At 41.7% G+C, this 19,384-nt stretch overlaps 1 protein-coding gene across 3 annotated transcripts in view; it reads right to left on the reverse strand.

Moving 5' to 3' along the window:
• satb2 (SATB homeobox 2) overlaps positions 1–7,896 on the reverse strand; it is a 71,366-nt gene extending 63,470 nt beyond the window's left edge. For all 3 annotated transcript variants that reach the window (XM_080752494.1, XM_080752493.1, XM_080752492.1), the window contains exon 1: positions 7,765–7,896. The gene's annotated coding sequence lies outside the window, so the exon portion shown is untranslated. The remainder of the gene's footprint in view (positions 1–7,764) is intronic.
• Between the last annotated feature and the right edge of the window lie 11,488 nt (positions 7,897–19,384).

Here is a 19,384-nt window from a genome sequence, read left to right on the forward strand (position 1 = left end):
CCACGCAGTCAACAGTCTTATTAACACACAGATGTTTGAAATAGGACAGACATTTCAGAAAGTTAGGAGTTACGATCAAAAAAGTAACAATAACTTTGTTTGTTTCTTTGACTTGTGCTTCGCAAAAATAACTGTACTCAAGACTATAAACTATAACTATATAAACCCTTTGAAAAACAATAAAATACATTACAATAAACCAGAGGAGAGGACTAAAACCATTAATGTTATCCCCCTCCAAAAAAGGTGGTTAAAAAGAGGGGAACACTTACATATAGTATTGTCTGCACTGCTGCTTCTCAGTGTAATGGCTACCTCGGCATAACATTTACTGTTGGTAGATATGACACTAGTACTACTAATACATGGTTGTGCTCTTTCGCATGCAAACCAGGCCCAGAGAGAGAGAGAGAGAGAGAGAGAGAGAGAGAGAGAGAGAGAGAGAGAGAGAGAGAGAGAGAGAGGGGAACAGACAGACAGAGAGACGCACACGCACACGCACGCACGCACGCACGCACGCACGCACGCACGCACGCACACACACACACACACACACACACACACACACACACACAGAGAGAGAGAGAGAGAGAGAGAGGGCCTGTGAGGTCATTATTAACATTGATAGTGAGAATGAATAGGGAAATGTCCACAGACAGATAGGCTGGTCTACCAACTGAAGATCCACTTTTATAGCAGGGCTATCATGGTGTTGACTAATGTTCGGCTCTAGAATTCTGATAAAACATGCAGGGAGGGGGATATTAGACACATTATACACACGCATGTAGGCTAAAGACTGACATTTTTTGGACACACACGCACACGCACTCACTCACTCACTCACACACACAAACACACGCACTCACACACACACACGCACGCACGCACGCACGCACGCACGCACGCACACACACACACACACACACACACACACACACACACACACTGACACACACTCACACAGCCTGCAGTGTCTACACACAAGGTGTGCAGTGAAAGTGGGACGTAGGCCGCATTGCTAATAACGAAGTGCCGAATCATCAAATGAACTTGAATCCAGCACATGTCGGCACTCCTCTCCTCCATATGGTGGAACATTACTCATAGATTTATCAAAGCAGACGGGACGTTCATTAGCCTATATCTTGCACCTCCACATATATAAACGCACGCACGTTCAAGACTCAGAGCTGAGGGCCTCGCTCTATAATTTACGGTTCTACAGAATGAAAAAGGTCTGAAAACAAAATGGAGGGGCAAAATTAAACTTTTTTTTTTATGTGACTGTTTATGAGTAAAATGATTGCTCCAAAGGAAGATTACATTATTGTGGAATTTATTGTTTATGGCCATCAGATGTGTTACTGGGAGAGCACTGTGATGTGGTGAGGCGGGTAGAGCTGGAGTGAGGGGGCGAGAGACCTTTATGGCAAGCACACATGCACGCTAATATTGCGCAAATGTTGTGCTCCACACAGAGCATGCCCACCCTGGCCCGGGCTGCACCAACCAACCACTGGAACACACAATAACATACTGGTGTTAAAGGGGACTCTTTCTCTTTAATCGCTGTGGTGGAAAGTAACTAAGTACATTTACTTAAGTACTGTACTTAAAGGGGAAGACCACCCATTTTCAATATTGAACTATGTCATTAATATAACTTATTGTGTGAGGAGTTGTGTGGAAATAGAAAAAAAACGGTGTGATGTCATCAAGTTGTACTTTACAATACAAACCCCAAAATCAATCTTCCAGTTCTAGGCAACACAGAAGGGGGGGAACTTTTTTTTCTATTTCCACACTACTCCTCTAAGGTAAATTAATGACATAGTTCAATATTGAAAATGGGTGGTCTTCCCCTTTAAGTACAGGTTTGAGGTACTTTACTGGAGTATTTCCACATTTTTATACTTTTACTTCACTTCATCTCAGAGTCAAATATTGTAGGCTACTTTTCCTCCACTATAGGGGCCTACAATTATTTGAAAACTTTAGTTAGGCTAGTTACTTTTTAGATTTTGATTAATATTGCAAAACATTAACCACTTCAGCCCTATATATGTTTTGGCCATTTGAAAATAGCCGATCTACAAGCTCACAGTCACAAATGCATCACGATGCATTGTAAGCTTGTAGATCTGCTATTCTCAAAAGATTTGTATAAATGTTATACATTTGAAAACTTGTGAAATGGTCTGGTGCATTCTGCGTAATAACTTGGCTACTTTCTATATACTTTAATTACATTTTGATGCCAATACTTTGTACTTTTAAGTACATTTTGAATTCCGTAGTCCATACTTTTACTTTTACTAAGAGTACTTCTACATTTTAGTATTGATAGGTCTATTTTCGCTTATTTGAATTGCCTACTTTTACCAACATTTTTTTGTCTTTTTTTTCCCCAAATGCTGCTTGACTGTGACATGTGACCGTGTATACTGTATATAGGCTACAATAAAGAACCAAACTGGCCCTTCATGGCGGGTCCATCATGTAGCCTACACTGACTCTCTCCTCCGAGTCTCTCTGAGTTAAAAGGGAGGAAAATCACTGAGGTGAGGGGGCGAGACGGAGCTCCCTCTGGTGAACATGTTTAGCGCGTCTCGTAAACATCTCGTTTGATAATACAGGATAAAGAGTTAACAACAGCACGGGGTTTATTATGGCCTCACCCCTCGGCGATTCGAGAGGGGATGGATGCACTCGCATGCGCGCGCGCAACACACACACGCACACACACACGCACGCACGCACGCACGCGCGCACTCAAAGACAGACAAACACATTCACACACTCCGCCGCACCAACCACAGCAAGCACGCTACACAGCTTCTCTGCTCTGACACTTCCATGGACCACACACTGACTCACGATGCAGTCACACACACACATGAGAGACAAATAATAGGGCCTTCGGAGACAAACACACGTGCACGCACGCGCGCTTACATGGAGGCCTGAGTAGGCCTATACGCACAACAAAGAGACGCGCACACACGCACGCGCGTAAATAAGCAGAGCCCCCCTCCCTAAAAAAGAAACAGTCCCAAAATAGTGCTAGAAGCGCATTATTTTGGAGAGATTTAGAGATTAGTAGCCACAGAGTTTTGTGCTGTGCTCTATGAACATGGCCGCTACGTAAAAAAGAAACGTTAGCCTACTGCAACTGCCCTGTACATTCCACATCTACCACACGCGCGCTCACACGCACGCGCGCGCACGCACACACGCGCGCGCACACACACACACACACACACACACACACACAGATGCCAAACCCATCCACACCATCCTAGCCAGAAAATGAATAACTGTGTGGAGGGGAGAAGGAGAAAAAAAGAGGTTGAAGTGACCCTATAAAAGAAACATGGCGGAAAAATAGAAACAGGTCTCATGTCCACTACTTAAATAGGCTATTTAGTCTTTCAAATAGATTCGGGCGTTTGAAGGATGCATGTTTCCGTCAACGACTTGAATTGCAAGCCGCAGATTCGTGAGTGACGATAGATTTAGCTGTATTTAATGAAGAGCGTGGGGAAGGATGGCGCATGCGAGCCCAGATAGAGAAGGAGTATCATTAGAGAGCCTTCGTTCTCCCCACAGACCTTCCCACTATCTAATCTTCACTTTAATAGCACTGACACACCCTTGATATGTGTGAACCGATAACTGGGTTCACACAGGAAAGGGATGAAGAGACAGAGGACCACAAAAATATAAAAAATAAATAAATTATATATATATATATATATATATATATATATATATATATATATAGACCTATATATCGGATAGGACAGTTTTCAGGCCAAGGACCCCTTAGTTGAGAGAGAGATGAAGCAGGACCCCACAACCTGTTCATAGATTCCATAGTTTCAATGTTTGACAGCACAATTATCAGTGTATGTTGGATTCATGTCAATTTGTGTTTTCAGATATTTAACCACTTGAACCGTCAATACTTAATAAACTTGACCTTTCACTAAGTACTTAGTCTGCTCTTTTTCCCCTCTACACTAAACCTCTTTGCCGAAAATAGCCGATCTACAAGCTCACAATGCCTATAGCAGCGCAAGGTAGATCTGCTATTTTGGGTAAAGTTCTCCGAATATGGACGCTAGGGTTCAAGTGGTTAATATAAAAAAGGTTAAAATGGGTTTCTATCACACAAAGATTTGGAGGTCCCCCTGTAGCTCTGAGGACACCCTAGGGGTCCCGGACCCCCTGTTGAAGACCCATGGGATAGGAGGACATATAGGGGGTAGGCTACCTCTTTTGGACGTTGAGGAGGAAGTTGATATATGTTCCTCATTTTCCAAATGGATGGCATTGTTGTTTTATCAATGTGTAAGGCAACAAGACCTGCCCTGTCCAATATTGGGAATCGGTTCAAAATGTCACAGGAGAGCATCAGAGTTGCGTTTTATCACATGATTGAACATCATTAGATGCAGCTGCTTGATTGGCCCATCCAGTCGGTCTACAACAAAGATAAGGTGTAAACCGCTATCCCATATAACTAAACTTGGGGCAAGTTCAACTATAGGCCTATGGTATGCGTCTGCATCTTATGCAGGGGTCATCAGTATATGTCTGCACATGGACAAATGTGTTGGTCTTGTCCGTGGAAAGTACGTTTTTGATTTTCTCTTTTAAACACCATTATATAATTTTGATCATAAGACCCAAATACTGAATGGAAGTCTGCAGGTTTGACACTGATTTACTATGACACCATGGCACATTATAGGAGTCCTAGTAGGCCTACTAGTGGTTCACAAATGTTTTATTTGTTTAACTCTGAGAGTGTACAAATGGAACAAAATGGACCCTTGTACACTCTCAGAGTTACAGACCTGCTATGAGTGTTATGGTCAGTGGTCACACAGGGCTATCTCGTCTATTTATGTGTTTCTTGACCGTGGCAAAAAAAATATTTTTGACAAAAATGTCCACCATAAGCCAGTATATGGCGACAGAAACAGTGTGCACATTAATGCTAAAGCTCAGTGCAGACTGAAACCAAAGTAAACGGGAGAAAACGATAGGGGGAAATCATGGTGAAAACGAATAGCTTCTTCTTCCCCTCTGTTTTGATACGCAATTTAAGAAGCGTCACAGGTCAATCCCTTCAAGTCCCAAAGTGTGCGCGGCTGCGCCAACTCTCAACATCTGAGCAAACTTTAAACACAGATATCTGGCGTTAATGAAAAAGCCTCACTCGTCACATGTACCGAAACGAATTCATTTTTCATCGGGCTCTGCACGGAACCTTTTCTGGAGCTGTTTGGGGGGGTCAGTGTGTAGGCCTGTTCAAAGACATGAGAGAAATGCACAGGAGAAAATGGTCGACGGTGACGTGCTAAACAGGCCTGTGGAGACTATGCTATTATTCTCCATGGTAGACCTATAGTTGACATGTCTCCTCTGATGTGCTGTTGCCATGTTGTTTGTGCAAAGCTACTTATCTTGCCCATATTCGTGTTACTGTCTGTGTGCTTAATATAGGCTAGGCTATGAGCTGAACAAAGTTCTATCTCTTCAATGCAAAATGTAGGCCTACTCGAGAATGTAAGCTCTGGTAAGAATTGCTTTTACTGTTTAGCGGAGCACAAACTATTGCTTTTGACATGAGCGTCGGGAGCGACTGTTTCTCATTTAGCTAGACGCATTTGGCTTCGGTTTTCTCTGTATTGATTACAGAAAAATGGGCATTTTGACTCAAAGAAATATTCAAAGTTCCGCCCTCAGACCTGTGGCTTTGGCATTTAGACGGTGACTTTTAACTAATTTGTGCCATGCAATTTCTTCTTCAGTGTATTTGTGTTATTATACTATTTCAACACATTATCATGCTATAAATCAGGAATTAAAGTTATATTGATCATCTCAGAGTTTCAGCATTGGTTCTCAAAGTGGGGTCCGGGGCCCCCCAGGGGTCCTTGAGGAGTTCAAGGGGGTCCCCAGATGAATGATAGTTAGAAACCAAATGGACCCTTATGGGTCTGAAACTCAGAGAGTTTACAAATGGAACAAAATGGACCCGTTAATTGATTTTACAATATAAATTGGGGTCCCAGGGATAGAATGCCATAAATGGGGGTCCGTATAGGCTAAAAATGCCTGTCAAACTGGGGGTCTTGAAATTAAAATGGTTGAGAATCACTGGCCTAAAGAAGCCTAACTTTCGCGTATATGTAATGTTACACTTGCACTTAATCTCTCTGCTCACTAATTACTTTTTATTTGTGATTATGTTTCCTGGCTTATACTTGACGTGTTTTTCAAACTTCACGCTAAAGAAAATGAAAAATGTTAATTAGTAACTCCTTCAACACCTTTTGGAGCAACGGTTAAAAAATAAATTAAAAAGTTAAACAGTGGACATGTTCGTAATTTAGTGACACGCACGTTTGTTTGTTTTTTAAGGAAATCATTTATTTCCTTTGAATATTAATTGAATTCTGCATGTCCAGATCGCAAACGGCGCACACACACACGCACGCACGCACACACACACACACACACACACACACACACACACACACACACACACACACACACACACACACACACACACACACACACACACACACACACAGCATACATAATAATAATCATGAATAATAATCATAATCATTTAGAGGAAATTATGTTGGTGTTTGTTGTTGGGGGGGGGGGGGGGGGGTTGAAGGAGCATATACCTACTTTATAACCTACATCACTAAAACATAACATAGGCCTTAAACCTGAACATTCTGCGGTATAACAGCTGCTATTACAAACAAAGTTCTGCAATCTGCATCATAACCTTTCTGTTGTTTCATTGCTGAGGTTCAAGTGCAGATATTCGTAAACTCCAGAATGTAGTTTTAGTATAACTTAAAAAACAAAACAAAAAACTGTAAAACTATTAGGCCTACAAAGGCTAATTAACGTGCAGGTAACTTACAAAAAAAAGAAAACAATATTACAAATTATAATCACGATAACATAATTGTAAAAATATTGTTAAACTTTGTTAAAAGTAGGATAGGGTTAACATAATGATCTATTAGTTTTAGGATTAGTGTTAAGACTTGTTACTACTACTACTACTACTACTACTACTACTACTACTACTATACTATTATATAATACTATATAGTATTATATACTGGTATTATTAAGCTATTATTATAATTATTATAGTATATAATAATAGCTTAATAATACCAGTAGTAATAATAATGATAATCATGATAAATAAATAATTAAATGTGTTTTGTGAGCAAACTTCTGAAATCCAAAATTAACCAAAAATATTAAAAATAATACAAATGGAATTATGTTAATATTATCATTATTATTGTTGTTGTTGTTTATATCATTATTCAATTAATATTATTATTAGCATATCATTATTAATATTAATAATACTAATATTAATAATGATAATAATCGAGCCTATTGGATTGCGACATGGAAATGGGCAGGTAATCATATAGTTATTATATCGTTAGCAATATTTATCTCTTAGTTTGTAATTATTAACTGACCTAAGTTATTAGGGCAATAGACTTATTGATTGTCACGTTTCAGATGCTCTGGTTGGTTTTCAAATTGCGAGGGCACTGAGTAGGGCACCGAGTAGCGTCACTCACAGACAAGCATGCTATCATAAATATGAGAGACTGCATCGAGATTTCTTCAAATTGATGGCGGGTGAGTCGTGAGTGGAGTGCGCTATTGCTGGCAATGTTCTCTTGTACTTACGGTTTATGGCGTGTCTGTACCGCTGCTGGCCGAGGCTCTGTCCATTGATCAAAAGTATCGAATCCAGGGCTGGGGCTGAACGGGGTCTGGGATGGACCGTCAGGGACCTGGAGTCCACGCACAAACTTCTCCCGCGGAGAAACCGAGCGAGTGAGCGGCGTGCGGTGCGCCAGACAGACGGCCGGGAAAAAGAATGGAGACGATCGATCGGACAACAACACCGAGATGGGGGACGGAGAATGCGCGCGTGCTTATCGTCTGTGGAAAAGTAGTGGTGAGTGAGAGATGGGCGAGCACGAGAGAGAGAGAGAGAGAGAGAGAGAGAGAGAGAGAGAGAGAGAGACTTTCTCAAAACCAGTGGCTTGACTTGGCTGTGGATTCGCGGGGACCCTCGCTGGACACGAGCAACAGTATGGAAGCCTTAACTTGATGCGTGCAAAAAGCTGGAATATTTGAGGTCGCACGGTGCGTTTCGTCCTTTCGCCTAAAACGACTATGGCACCGAACCTGTCCTCCGCTGAACTCATGGCTTCATCAACGCGAGGAGAAGAAACGCGCGCAACGCAGACTGTAGAAGAACGATCAGGAAATGCTCGCGTCAAAAAACAACACTCGGTGGACCCGAAGCTGAAAACATCGATAAACACAGAGCACCTCGGAGAAGCGTCCCGTTAATGGTGTAATGATCGGTGAAAGGGGTACACAAGCGGAGTGTGTCACTTTCAATCTTCCCCGTGCCAACGGGCGCGCTGACTGACAGCGGGCTGAGGGCGGAGGGAGGCGAGAAGGAGAGAGAGAGGGGAGGGGAGAGAGAGAGAGAGAGAGAGAGAGAGAGAGAGAGAGAGAGAGAGAGAGAGAGAGAGAGAGAGAGAGAGGGGGGGAGAGGAGGGGGTACGGGGGCGGTCAAACACCAATCTGACCTTTGGCAAACATTTTGTGGGCTCTATCTCGCCAAAGGTTATTATGGGATATATAAAAGTAGGCTAAATGAGATAGCTTACCATTAAAATGTTCACACAGCAGGTTGTGGCGATTTAATGCAGTTCTTATTTTGTTGTTGTTGCTTTAAACAAGAAACAAGAACATGTCGCTCTGTTCTTTCTCCATATTAATACGCCCCAGATATGCAGTATCATCCTACAGATAATCCATTCAAGTTGAAGTCCATGCCACTGATACATGTTAATAAGTAGCCTAATAATATAGATGATACTCTCTCTCTCTCTCTCTCTCTCTTCTCGTCTCTCTCTCTCTCTCTCTCTCTCTCTCTCTCTCTCTCTCTCTCTCTCTCTCTCTCTCTCTCTCTCTCTCTTTTTTAATAGATGTCCTGTGTCAATACGACAGCAGTTCACTGTTGGGTGATACGGTTAATGATAAACCTGCAACTTTATAGACAGATGTCACTGCGTGGGGTTTAATAGATAAGGAATCCAAGGTCAAATGGCATTGAAGAAAAGCCTGTGTTGATGTCTGCTCACTGCAAATTCACGTTGAACTCTCCACAACCTAAACATTTTGTTGGACAGAATTAGTATGTTGCATTGTCTCCTGGTTTGATATGGTTTTATTGCCCTCCTCCTATAGCCTATCTCACATTCTCTATAGCCTTTTACGCGCCTACCTAACCTAACCTGCAAGGGAATCTTTCAGCTCATTTTAACGAGAACATGCGCAACAAAATTGAGCAAGACAAATTAGGTTACAGGTTTGCACATCTGCAATAAATGTGTCCAGTGGTTCTCCGGTTTTTTTAAACCAGTCTGTAACCAATCGTTGAGAGATGGTGGTCCACGACGAAAGACAGTGAGTGAAAAGTAAAATCCTCCGTGTTCATTTCACTCTGAATGTGTAAAAAAGGGAAAAGAACTTATAAGGATTTTTGGGATGGATTACAGCATCTTCTTGTTGGCTTGCATAGTCTCAGCACGTGGATGGGAAAACAAACAGGGGCCACTGGGAGAGTGTCCGGGATCACTTCCACGTGCGTGTGCTGTCTGTGTGTCGCCGGTCAGAAAGTCAGCGTGCACGTAGCGCACCAGTGCAAGAGGAATACACTTTGATAGTTTGATTGTTGCAGATGCACATCTCTGGTTTATGCAGTACCAGACAGTATACCGGATCAGTCTGCTTTCATTTGCATCATGAAAATATGGACATTTTCAATAAGATATGTGAAAAATGGACATGGCGCTCATTTACCACAAGATAATTTCTCTGATATAATAACATTTCTTCTTCTATTTGTAATATAAAAAAAAAAAAACCTCTAAACTCACATTCGACTAATTGTAGCTTAAAAGAACAACTTTGCACTTAACATTTGTCTCTACAGAGCTTCACGCATCCTTAATTGCTTGACAATTAAGTATCATATCTTATACCCTTAAAGTTACCCTTTTGCATGGACAAATTCTCTGTTGGGACAGTTTGAGGCCATAGCATACTGCTACTCTCAGGGCGCAGAGAAAGAATTGTGCACATATTTATAATGGGGGGACAACAGGTCAACAGAAGCGTTCGTCCAAGGCTCGTTGCTCATCATTCGTTATTCAGATGATAGCCTCGATTATGCCGATTATGTGGCAAACTGATCGATTTTACTGCAGTTTTATAAGGTTTAGGCCATAGGGTTAGACATGGATAGTGTATAGGGTCAAGAAGTATAATGAATGTATATGTACTGTTACTGTATAGGCTATATGTGTAATGTGTGTGTGTGTGTGTGTGTGTGTGTGTGTGTGTGTGTGTGTGTGTGTGTGTGTGTGTGTGTGTGTGTGTGCGTGCGTGCATGCGTGCGCGCGTGCGTGTGCGTGTGTTGTGAGAGAGAGAGAAAATTAGTGTTGGGAATTACACCCGCGGAGTTTGCAGTGAGGCTACATGTGGCATTTACAAGTCTCACACCAGTGATTTTGACGTGGCCACAAAATGCCTTTTAAGGCTTAAAATAGGCGTGGTAAACAGCATTTTAAATCGTTATTTCTCACCGGACTAGTTGTTTGAAACAATGTGTCTGCGGCTTTTGGAGAAGGCAATATTTGTCAGCTTTTACACGACAAACCTTTTCACAATTTTGACAGGCAAGATCGAGCATTCTTTGTTTAGCGCAACAAAAATAAATGACATGAGTCAGACTTATAGCCTATGAGCTTGTAATTAACCATCTAAAGTGATTTTGAAAATGAAATCACTTGTTGTATGAGCTGTAGGCCTAGTTGATATTTTGGTGTTATTTGAAGTGAGATCAGACCTGTCCATGACTGGGATTCAACATAATCTTCGTCGTTGTTTTTTCTGAAGGGTGGGTGTGGGTTTGACCATGCGATATGTTTTATTTTCGTCAGGGAAATGATTATGCCACGCTTTGTCAATTACATTATTTCGATTAATGTGTTTATGTTTCAGTACCGCTGACTCCCGCAGAGCTCGGAGACGCAGCAGCAGCAGAGATGCATGCAGTTTCGTTTCCACTGAGGAAAATATAGGCCTCAGCCTACAATGTTTTTACTTTACTACAAAACAGCTCTAAATATTTCATTACGGTGTCATACCTGCTGTTTTAACCTTCTCATGCAGACACGCGCTTTTCAAGAAAGACAACAGGTTAGCCTATTATACTTAACCTACCTACCAACAAAACCAAGCCTTTGAGCTAAAACATTTAATGAAATACATATAGGCCTATTAAAAATAAATAAAAGCAGGTTTTATTAAATAAAAAATCTCCATAATGCTTGATCAAAACAAATTAACATTTGTACAGAAAATATTTATGTAAAATATAGGAATTGTTACGCTTATGCATGAGGACACAGCAAGTCAAATGTATACACATTTGGCTTCATTCTGGAAAGGAGGAAACTAAAAAATGCGATGAAGCGAATGTGGTTCACAGCGGGGTATTTATTTATCCAAGGAAATGTTTTGCAAACGGCATCATGTGCATTGCGCCTCGTCGTGCAAAACCATTCCTTGGTTTCTCGGGCAAAGCAGAGGTTATGAATTATTTAGACCTTGTTATAGGAAATCCGCTTGCCTGCAGAGCTTCTCGTGCGTGCGCTCTCCCACTCCTACTATCTATCAGTGGTGGAAAAAATACTCATTCTTTATAAGTGCAATGTAGAAATCAAGTAAAAGTCCGGAATTAGAGTGCCCAGTGCCCACACATCAAGATACATATAGAGTGGAATCCGCCAATGCATTTCAATGAGAATGGAGCGTTTTCTTTTATTTTGCAGAAATCCTCTACTGGCAAAAAAAACGCTCCATTCTCATTGAAATGCATTGGCGGATTCCACTCAGGTATTTTGGTGTGAGGGCACCCTTACATGTACTTGAGTAAAAGTACTAAAGTATTGGTATCAAAATGTAGGCCTACTTAAAGTATCAAGAGTATAAGTAATGCAGAATGTCCAGTCTCAAAAGTTATCATAATGTCTAAAAAACAGCAGATCTACAAGCTCACATGCATCGCCACGCACATCGGCTTTTCAAATGGCCATAATATAGGCCTACACAGGGCTGAAGTTGTTAAAGTTTTGTAATAGGCCTAATAATCAAAATCTACAAAGTAAGAGTAAATAAAGTTTTCAAATAAATGTAGTGGAGTACAAATATTTGGATCCGAGATGAGTAAAGTAAAATTATTGGAAATTGGAAATACTCAAGTAAAGTACAAATACCTCAAAATTGTACTTAATTACATAGGCCTACTTCGTAGCCTACTTTTGATAACTCCTATTCCTATTTTCCATTTCTTGGGGATCAGGGAACCTAGAATTCCATGACTGTTGCTCCAAGCCAAGGGAACGTATATAACCCAGAGGAGTCCTCGCTCGTGAGCTCAAACAAGCGTATAAAACCTAACAATGCCGTGAAACAAATAAAAAATGTATCGCTATTCGCTACAATAGCCACGGCCCACGATGGAAAACTAATTCAGAGAGGTATCGTGTGAATAATTGAAAACGTGCAATATCTCTAAAGCTTTTGTGCAACAACATGCATGGTGGTTGGTAGTAATGAGGTTAAGCTAGAATTATTGGGCCCCGAAGCGTCTTCGGCTGAAGACAAGATGCTGTGTGTGTGCGTGTGTGTGTGTGTGTGTGTGTGTGTGTGTGTGTGTGTGTGTGTGTGTGTGTGTGTGTGCGCGTGCGTGCGTGCGTGCGTGCGTGTGTGTGTGTGTGTGTGTGTGTGTGACTGGACGCGCGCACTTTAGGTATCCAAAGAAATATGATATTCGGTGCTAGGCTGAAGATGGGGGGCCTGTTTATAGAGAATAAACGGGCTCCACGCTGTGACTGGCTGGTCTCTACATGTCATCTCTGTGCACCTCGGAGCGGCCTGCGTCACTCCAGCCTCCCAAACAAGAATAACATGCTTTTATTTATTTCACATCGAAGGGCCAGGTCAATTTATAGAAAGTGATCCAATGACTATACACAGAGCAGACCTCCGGCACAAAGCTCATTTCAAATTCAAGAAGTCAGCAGAATAATTTGGAGAAGAATGCGTCTGGTATTTGTCAGACCGAATGCGGCGTTAATAGTCACGGTGATTGGGTTTTTTAGCCCTGGGCAACGACGGCAATTCAATTAGAGGTGTGTTATGTATTACGAGAAAGACTGTGCATCTTTATGTGCGCTAGTGGGAAATGGTTTTGTTGTTGATCACGGAGAAGTACCTACCGGCGTGCGTTCTGTGAAGTTCTCACCTTGACAAAATGATGCGCTGAGGCGCGTCACTTGAGCAAACAGCGCGACTGTGTGGTGAAGGGAAGAAGAATACAAGACAGAGGGGTGCACTGACTGCACACAATGCAGACCACTGGTTCCCAAACAGTGGGTCGGGACCCATTTGTGGGTCCCTTTGTTTTTTTATTTCCTACATTTGGTTTTTAAATTATTAATTATGTTATTATTTCCACACAAAAAAAGAAGAAAAAAAAACATTACCAAAAAGCTAAGATTTTCATAAATAAAAGAAAAATAAGAAATTCCATAAATTAGAAAACAAAAACAACATGGCGCGAAGCAATGCGGTGTTGAGCTTGTAGATCTGCTATTTTCACTAGTTTGGGGCAAACGTCTTATCTATCTTTTGGGTCTTGAGCTAAACAGTTTGGGAACCACAGTATTGACCAGTAGCCTACTATAGGCATATATATATTTTTTTCCTTTCGTGTTGATTTTTAGGCCTACATTTTAGACGAAAACTTTTAGCGTGGATTTCAGACGATCCTATTAGGCTTGATTCATCACAAAATAATTAGAGTTCTCTTTAATTGTTAGTTGGCAATTTTGTTAGAAATTATATTGCATGTCACGTCACAAGGCATGCACGTGGATAGGAATATGATATTTTAACTCACATGCATATACAAGTCATTTATTTTTTTGACAGTATATTTGTAAGGGTTTTAAATAGTCCTCCCTTTGTAGAAATAGTTGCAGCCCATTCGCAGGGTTGTCAACTTAACTTCTGCACACTGAATTAAGAAGCTTGTGAGTCGTGACTGAGTTCACACTTCTGAAAAACATTCACTGTCTTCACTTAAACCAATTATGAGTTATGTCCAATGTGATATATATTGCATGTAGGCTACTATTGAAGCGTTTATGTTTTGTTTTGTTTAGTTTAGTTTAGTTTAGTCCAACACAGCTTCCTACGTGTTTACAATGCACGAATTTCTCACATTTTTGCCTCATTGTTGAACTTGGAGAGATTCTTTTCATTTCTCTTTTGGAGAGCCTGTGTTGTTATGGAGAGTAGCCTGTAACGGCCAAGTTGCTTACCAAAGACCATACCGTATACGCCAAGATATGGAGTAAATTATCTTATGACCAACTTGGTGAAACGCGGTAAGTAGAGTGTGGCAGCCTGTCATAACCGAGAATGAGCGATTATTATGGTATGGAGAACACAGTTACGAATGGAGAACTGTTTTAGATAACTACACAATAACGAAATGACATAAAACGCAAAAGTTGTTGTAATGATGATGATGATAATATAATAATCATAATCATAATACATTATTAGGTCTATTAAGAATAATACGACGAATAATAATCATAATAATAATGCATTATTACTATTAGTATTAGTATTATTACCCTTATTATTAGGGTTTATGTATTGTATGTGCTGGTATACCAGTTTTATAGTACATGTGAGCTGATGTGTCATGGCTTGAATCACTTCTAATTGAAAAGGAAGGTAACTAACGCATAACGAATGACAGACGCACCATGCAAAACAGACAATTAAACAAAATCCAACTAAAATAAATAGTATTGTGCAGGACACTAGTCTGTTAACCTTTTTTTCCGCGGAGTCTTGATTGGCGCAAATCAATCACGATTTTTAAAACATGCCGGCTTATAAGTAGACTATGCGAACACAATTGATCATCCAATATGTTTAATTAGTATCCATTGTTAATCACATTTAATGAGCCATTTTGTATGTTAGTCCAGAAAGAGAAATTAAACACCTTATATCCAGCGGATGGTAAACTTCTCTCTTACTCTGTTGAGATATATGGGCTAGACCGCTGTAGACCCTCCTTGCAGCGCTTGATGTAAGCAGACAGGTTTTTACAATAATTTGGGGCTGGCGGTTTAAAATGGCTTGTTTTTAAAGGATGTATCTAGTTTCCGTTAAGGATTAATTTGTCTTTTAAACGGCATTTGAATAGACACGGTGGCAGTTGGAACGCACCTTCAGCCCTTTCCCAAATTGCTTCCATACAGGGGTCACGACTTACGATCCATTATTGCTGCTTCTCACCATTTTTCACTGGATCGCTTTTGCTCTCGCGACAAGCACTGGTAATCTATAGATTCTGTATAGGACTTCAACAAGCTTTATAGACAGTCAACAAGTAATTGACCACACGTAAACGCAATTGTTTTGTCGATTACCTATATCTTAATCTCTTGGGCTACACACAGCTAGAAAGTAGCCTATTAGTATTATCGAATTATTATCGATTTATTATTATTATTGGTCTATTATTATTATTATTATTACCCTCATCATCCTTGGTGTTTAGTAGGGCCTGTGATTATTTTAATTTAAACTATATACATATCCATTAGCGTAGGCCTAATAAATAGCCCTCTGATAGACAACAATCATTGCTAAATACATCTTCAAAGACGTTTGTGGTCAGATTGGGCTATTGAGGTGATTGAGACAGTTGATAAAATAATAATAATAATAAAATAAAGATAAAGAAAATATTATGTCATTCGAATTTAAGTGTTAACTCGTCCTTTGTTGGGGTTTACCAATTACATTGTTGACTTTATCCTATTCTTGTATTAGCCTATTCTAATAAAACGATATAATAAGACTTAAAGAGCATAGTGATTTTCACCTGATCAAGTAAAATTGAAAGATGTGTATGAAGGTTGCCTATCTCTGCCTATTAGGCTACAATAAAAAATAAAAATAAAAGCAATATTTTAATTGGCAGCGGCTAATTGAAATATTGACTAGGTTATTAGGCCTGCTGGACGCTAATGTTTTAATGTCCCCTGGCCTTTAGACTACTCAATAAGCTGATCCTTGATCCATTTAGGCCCGGAAATTGACACTCAATTTAGTAAATCTATCTCCCCCCAAAAAATGAACAAAGCTGGCACTCAGGCTCGGCTATAAAAGGCCTGAAACAAAGTGCAGTTTAAAGTTTGACTGTATTTTTCAACCGGAGAATGTGCTTATCGGAGACAACAGTAATCTTGTTACGCCTATCTCAGCCTCTCAAGGTTCAACCATTAGAGCTATTGAAACGCAACAAAGGGGAATGTTTTCCTCCTTTTGGTAAAAGCCATAGCCCTGCACCGACAGGCAGCCCTGCCGCCTCTTTCCTCCACTTCTTACCTGAAATCAAATACGTCTGACCTAAACGAGGAGGGAGAACGCCGGAGAGAGAGAGAGAGAGTTGTTAGCGTCAGCACTCTGCACTATGTCATTGGGCAGAAGTATTTGACAGTTGGAATTATCTGTAAATACTTCATTAAACTGTGTTGGAGTTCCCCCTTGTGCCTCATGGTCCACTTCTGGTAAGATTTACAAATGATAACATAAACACTGAAAAAAAAGGGGGTACAAGAAATTCAATTCGCGTTTGAAAGAATCAGTGGAGGAGGGAGGGGGGAGCGGGGGAGAATTTGATCGGGGCCCATTAGCAACAAAACAGCGGAGGTCGCGTAATGAGGTTTGGAAAGTGTGTTCAGTGTTTGGGCCAGGGTTTACTTGACCCGCTGGAGGGATTGTCTTCCAAATGGACGCCGTGCCAGGAGTGAGCTGAGCTGTCCAGGCATTCACCCCTCGGCTCCCTATGTTGTATAAAACCTGTTAAGAAATGTGGAAAAGAATAGGCTATCTGGGCTCCTCAGTGTTCTCCTTGTCAAGTGAGACAGACAGATGGGCAAACCTTCCAAAAAGGCTATGCCTAATTCGACTCTAACTTGGCCCTAATACACTACCACAATGCAATGAAATTCAGCGCTGCCAGTCAGCTGTTTATGCTACGAAATTGTCCTTGATAGGAACTGATTTCTCTCCCCCAAAATACAAGCAGCCAAATTAGGCACTTCGTCTGGCTATAACAGACAGGACTGTCTTCAAACCAAGGACACTGTGGATTACTTGTGAAAAGAAAATCTCATGGGGCAGTGGGAGAATTTAGGTTATGTGCAGGCAGACTGAAGTCACTCCATGCCCAGTGACCGTGTTCCAAAGCAGCAGTCTGACACAATCAGATACACTATACCCATGTCAACCTGTCTGTATCAATAACACAGAGGCTGTGCCATACCTAAGAGCCCAAAGTCAAAGACAGCCTGATGTCTGAAGGAAATGGAAAGTGATACGCTTGTAATATAGGAGACACACACACACACGCACGCGCGCACGCGCGCGCGCACACACACACACACGCACGCACGCACAAGCACACTCGCGCACACACAGACACACGCACGCACAAGCACACTCGCGCACACACACACACACACACACACACACACACACACACACACACACACACACACACACACACACACACACACACACAGTAAAATCCCCAGTGTTAATTTCACTCTGAGAGTTAGAAAAACAAATTGAGAGAATGAGGAGAGAAGGTATGGAAGTGGAAGAGGAGATTGTATCTTGTATCAAGGGAGGCCAGGGAAGAGGAGGAAGTTGTTTATAACTACTGATGCTGTTGCAAATTGAAGCAGGGAAAAAACGAAACTGACTGAGGCTCAAAGTCCACCGCATATAGACTATATAAAGTATATAGGCACGCATGCACGCGCACACGCACGCGGACGCGCACACGCACACGCGCACACGCACACACACACACACACACACAAACACACACACACATACACACCTACCATGATCCACCCAGGTCCCCGTGGATTCACTTACGGCCCCCTCTCTGAATGACTGGTATGTCCAGTTCCTTTCTCAGACTCCATCAACGACCTGGGCAAGACAGCGGCCTTGTGGGTAAACAATGGCAGGAAGGGGGTGAAGGATGGTTTCGCTTTGCAGATCCCCCTGGAATGGGTGGAGCCTGTAGATTAAAAGCAACTGTCAATCATTGACTGTCAAACACCAATGAGGAAGCCTTTACTCACAAAGTAAACCCCTTTGATTTGTGTAAAAGGAGTGAATGATTAAGACATGACTGTAGCCAAACCCGTCCGTCCGTCCGTCCGTCCGTCCGTCCGTCCGTGCGTGCGTGCGTGCGTGCGTGCGTGTGTGTGTGTGCGTGTGTGCGTGCGTGCGTGCGTGCGTGCACGTATACATTTTTGCTTGGGTGGGTGCATACGCACATGTGTGTTTGCGTTTGTTTGTCTATGGACAGTCTGCATGCTTATCTTACATTCAAATAACCTTTTCATATTACTGTACTGTACGAAACCAATGTATTTGTGTGTGTGTGTGTGTGTGTGTGTGTGTGTGTGTGTGTGTGTGTGTGTGTGTGTGTGTGTGTGTGTGCGCGTGCATGTGTGCGTGCGTGCGTGCACGTCAGTGTGATAGTGATCTGGCCTGCTGTGTGCAGAGTGTAGGGTCAGAGGTGAGCTCAGGGCTGTGATCTTGTGTTTGTTATTGCTATGCTGCCCTTGGACAGGTTAACATAGCCCACAGCACCGACTGCTGGTGCACTTCCTCTGACACACACACACACACACACACACACACACACACACACACACACACACACACACACACACACACACACACACACACACACACACACACACACACACACAGTCGCTGGCTCTATATATATGAGGGTGCTGAGGGTCACTTACAAATGTGTTGATAGGCTCCGGGTCAGCTAATCTAAACTGGTGAAATGTTATCCCCATGCAGGGTGGAGTGAAGCCAAAGCAAGCCCCGCTACTGGCCCTAATGTTCAGGTGGGAAAGAAGTTAAAGAACGTGTGCTAAAACAGGTCTGTAAATAACGTCAACAACTTCACAGAGGTGGTGACGGGTTAACTAGCACATGTGGCGGATGATTTTGCCCCTAAGGTGAAAGTTAAGTTAACCATGGGTCGACAGATCCCTCTGTGACAAAGTGTGCTCCGTTG

The sequence above is a fragment of the Nannobrachium achirus genome (genome assembly GCF_963921795.1).
Source record: "Nannobrachium achirus genome assembly, chromosome: 22".
NCBI classification, from domain to species: Eukaryota; Metazoa; Chordata; class Actinopteri; order Myctophiformes; family Myctophidae; genus Nannobrachium; species Nannobrachium achirus.